Source organism: Humulus lupulus, chromosome 2, assembly GCF_963169125.1.
Source record: "Humulus lupulus chromosome 2, drHumLupu1.1, whole genome shotgun sequence".
Lineage (NCBI taxonomy): Eukaryota > Viridiplantae > Streptophyta > Magnoliopsida > Rosales > Cannabaceae > Humulus > Humulus lupulus.
In genome coordinates this window covers 141,946,791-141,951,708 of record NC_084794.1, presented here as the reverse complement: position 1 = coordinate 141,951,708, position 4,918 = coordinate 141,946,791, and the positions used below count along the sequence as shown (strand labels likewise).

Below are 4,918 nucleotides of genomic sequence, written 5' to 3'. Positions count from 1 at the left end.
CAGTCAGAATCCCATGATTCGCAGGGGGAAAGACCGGGTAAAAAGCTGTGCAATCCCACATCGCCTGGGAAGGACAAGTATGATCACTATGAGACTGTGTAGGTATGGGACTACACAGTTGAAGAAGACTTGAATGGATTGATGGGTACTACCTATGCCAACAAGATGCATCATCTTTTCGGTAGCCCATTACTTGAGAACTCCAAAGTTAAGCATGCTTGACCTGGAGTAGTCTCATGATGGGTGATCTCTTGGGAAGTTTTCCCAAGAAGCGTGCGAGTGAGGTCAAAGCACGTTGGAAAGACTTGTGTTGGTTTGTAGGGCCAATTGTCATTCGAGGAAGCAACCATAGTGATGTGGGGCGTTATAAATGGTATTAGAGCCTTGATTTAGCCGGAAGTGTGGCCGACGGGGACGTCGGACCCCTAAGGGGGGGGGGTGATTGTGACAGTTAGAATCCTGTAATTCGCAGGAGGAAAGACCGAGTAAAAAGTTGTGCAATCCCACATCGCCTGGGAAGGTCAAGTATGATGATTTTGAGACTGTGTAGGTATGAGACTACACAGTTGAAGAGGACTTGAATGGATTGATGGGTACTACCTATGCCAACAAGATGCATCTTCTTTTCGGTAGCCCATTACTCGAGAACTCCAAAGTTAAGCATGCTTGACCTGAAGTTGTCTCATGATGGGTGACCTCCTGGGAAGTTTTCCCAAGAAGCGTGCGAGTGAGGACAAAGCACATTGGAAAGACTCGTGTTGGTTTGCAAGGCCAGTCATCATTCCAGGAAGCAGCCATAGTGACGTGGGGAGTTACAGATAATCTTACACTTTGTTCTTCATTTTGAAAAACATAATATTCTTTGATTAAGATGTGTCATTAAATTGTACACATCCAATGCTTAGAACAAAAATATTATGTTTTGCCTTATAAATAATGTTATTTGATTTTTTTTTGTTTCATTAGGTTGATTTACATTAAATGCTTTGAAATTATATATTTTTTTTAAAAGTGAAGAAAAATCCTATCTTTTTAGAAATAATTTGTGCTTAAATTATATCAATTTGGAAAATGATAGTTTGATTTATTTTAACTATAACTAAAACTTGGGAATCATTATACTAATAAATATTATTAAACTTACATTTTATAAATTCTAATATCTTAATAATCTTTCTATTACAACTTATTTACAAATCATAATTGTTTATTTTTCTTTACTTAAATATCTTTATTTTATTTTCTTGACATTAAATCGTATTAATCTTTAGAGTTAGGTTAGAATTTATTTAATTTTCTTTTAAAATAGTTTCTTTTTTATTTTAAACAACTCATTTGGTTCAACATCCTTGCTTACATGAACTCTATACTAACATACCCATTTTGGGTCCATCAAGTTTTTAGCGCCGTTGCCGGGGAGTTGCAAGAAAAGAAACGAACTTTTTCCCAAGGTTAGTGAATTCTTCTACTAGTTATTTTAATTTTTGCACTATAAAAAATTTTAAAATATAAAACTATAAAAAAAATAAGAAGAAAATTTGGGACGGTTCTACCACCAATAAAAAACTTTACTTATATGTATATCTATTTATACTTATGCTTTCTATTTTTTTTAGTTGACGACACTTGTGCCTCCTAACTTTTGTTGTAATTTTCTTTATTTATTTTGTTGTTGTATTTTTTCCTTATATTTACTAGTTGATGGCAATTTTTGCCTCCTAGTTTTTGCTTTATTTTCATTATGGTTGATGGCACTTGTCCCTCCTAGTTTTTTTTTTTTTTATCTTATTTACTAGTTGATGACAATTTTGCCTCCTAGTTTTTACTTTATTTTTGTTATGGTTGATGGCATGCTATGCCTCCCAACTCGTGTTCAATTTTAGTTAACATTATCTATTTTATTTTATTTCATTTCTCTTATCATATTATTGTGTAATTTTGAAAAAAAATACTTGAAAAAAAACCCTAAATCTTTTCCTTTCACCATAAGCAATCTTTGCTTAAAGGAAATTTGAACAAAATTCACAATCTGTCTCTACTAATTAACCTCGGAGAGTTGTTAGTAGTGTGCGAGTAAGTGGAATCAAATAGGCCTTGGGACAAGTAAACAAATTTTTTTTTTATATTGTTGTGAAATCTCTAAAAAATTCTAAGTATGCTCTGTGGTTGCAGTTTTTATTGATCTTTCACATCATAAAATTGTTTGCTTGAGATTATCTTTGTTACCTTATTTGTGAAAATTGTAAGCATCTCTCGGAACGTAATTCTAAAAATTGATTATTAAAGAGACATTTATATTTATTTGAAATTGAAAGTGTTAGCAAATTTTTAGCATCATGGAACCAATTACTAATATTAATAGAAATCCTGTTGATGAAAATGTTGTGCATGAAAAAACCTTACTTGAATATTTTGGACCTATTTCATCTAATGCTCTTTCGTGTATTGTTTTTCTTACCACTTCTGTTACCCATTTTGAGCTTAAACTGTCAATCATTCAGTTGTTGCCATTTTTTGTGGGTTAGATAGAGATTTCTTAGAAATTTACTCAACATTTAGATTTCAAAATTTTTCTGATTAGTCAGTCAAACTAAGATTATTCCCTTTTCATTAAAAAACAATTCAAAAGCTTGGTTAAATTCCATTCCCACTATGTCTTTAACTATAGGGGATCAACTTTATAATAAATTCTTGTTGAAATTTTTTCTTATGTCTAAAACTGATAGTCTAAGGAGATAAATCTCCGAGTTTTTTCAAAAAGATAATGAAGAGTTTTATGAATGTTGGGAAAGATTTATTATTAACATGTCATCATCATAGTTTCGAAAAATGGAGACTTGTAAAATATTTTTATGATGGTTTGACTCCCTCTAATTGTCAAATGATTCAATCTATGCATACTAGAAATTTTTTTACAATGTGCAATGACAAGATGCTTGGGATGCCCTTGAAGATTTATCTGTCAATTCGCAACAATGGACTTATTTTGATCCTAGGTCTAGGTCAACTAATTCACCAAAAAGAGGAGGAAGATATGAATTAAAAGATGAATTAGACTTAAGAACATACTTAGATAAATTAGTGAGAAAAGTAGAAGCTTTAGCCATAAGCAAACTATAAATTCTCCAACGCAACCTAGAAATGTTCTAATCATTGCCATAATGCCCAATCTATATGTTCTAATCCTTTCCATAATGCCTAATCTATATGTTCTAATCCTTGCCATAATGCCCAATCATGTCCTTCCTACAAAGAGACCTTTTATGAGGAGGCCTTTTATGAGGAGGCCAATGCTCTTCATACTTATGGGAAACCAAATGATAGCCCATTTTCATCCACTTATAATCCAAATTAGAGAAACCATCCAAACTTTTCGTGGAGACAAAACGAGCCTCCAATGAATCAAGGGCACCAATACAACACGCAAAACCAAACTCATGCTCCACAAAATCAACCATATTTTCAACAAAGGAAACCTTCCTTAGAAGATACTTTACAATAATTTATGCAATCCACTCAGCAAATCCTACAATATCAGTCTCAATCAATTACCAAACTCGAGACACAAGTAGGACAACTTCCTACTGCTTTAGCTGGTCCTAGTCAAACTATCCCAAATCCAAAAGGCCAATATGAAAGTCTAGTCATAATGGAGAAGCCAAATCAAATTCAACTCTTACGTCCGGAAAGAACATTGTCAAACCCGATTACATACCCAAGGTTGAAAAAGAAAAAGAAAAAAGTCAACCTTCTAGTTCTAACTCCAATCCCTCATTTCACTCCCAAAGCCCCATTCCCACAAATATTACTTCCAATTATAAAAGGCGGCCAATATAATGACATCTTAGAAGTGTTTAAGCAAATTATTATCAATATTACTTTCTTAGATTCCATTAAACAAATTCTCGCATACTCTAAATTTTTGAAGGATCCTTGTACTAAAAAGAAACACCAATGTTCCTAAAAATGCATTTTTAACTGAACAAGCTAGTGACATTATTCAATATAAGAGTCTTGTTAAATATAAATATCATGGGTGCCCCATGATTTCATGCATTATTGGTGATCATTTTATTAACAAAGCTTTACTTGATTTGGGTGCTAGTGTGAATTTATTGCCTTATTCTAATTTATAAACTACTTGGTATTGGTGAACTAAAACCTACTTCTATAACTCTTCAATTAGTCGATCGTTCTGTGAAAATTCCAAGATGTATTATAGAAGATGTTTTGATAAAAGTTGATAAATTTTACTTTCTTGTTGACTTCATTGTTCTTGATAGTCAACTTGTGGAAAATGTGCATGCTCAAATTCCTATCATTTTAGGTAGACCATTCTTAGCTACTTCTAATGCAATCATTAACTTTCATAATGGCGTTTTGAAACTATCTTTTGAAAATATGACTGTTGAATTGGATGTAATTAATGTTGCTAAATTTGTTAATTGTGAGAAAGTGCATGAAGTCAACATGATAAAGAATATTTTTGAAGATGATGGAAATGACTTGCTTAACTTTTGTGAAAAATATTTTGGTATGAGCTTACATGTTCATGATTCTATGAATGATGGAATTATTTGTTAGAATCTACACCCTTAAATGATACCATAATTGAACCTTTTGAGCATATTCAATCAACTTTCGAGTCTCCAAAGTTAGACTTGAAACCTTTGCCAGAAAATTTAAAATATACTTTTCTAGGAGAGTTTGAAACCCTGCATGTTATCATAGCATCTACTTTAAATAAAAAACAGAAAGATAAATTGTTAGATGTCCTTAGAAAACATAAAGGAGCCATAGGTTGGACCATTGGAGACATTAAAGGAATTAGCCCATCCATTTGTATGCATAGAATCTATCTAGAAGAGAATGATAAAACCTCTCGGGAATGTAAAAGAAGGCTAAATCCAAATATGAA

The 4,918-nt window shown here is 32.5% G+C and overlaps 1 pseudogene; it reads right to left on the bottom strand.

Moving 5' to 3' along the window:
• Nucleotides 1-2,724: 2,724 nt before the first annotated feature.
• LOC133820264 (small nucleolar RNA R71) lies at nt 2,725-2,823 on the bottom strand (annotated as a pseudogene).
• Nucleotides 2,824-4,918: the final 2,095 nt, after the last annotated feature.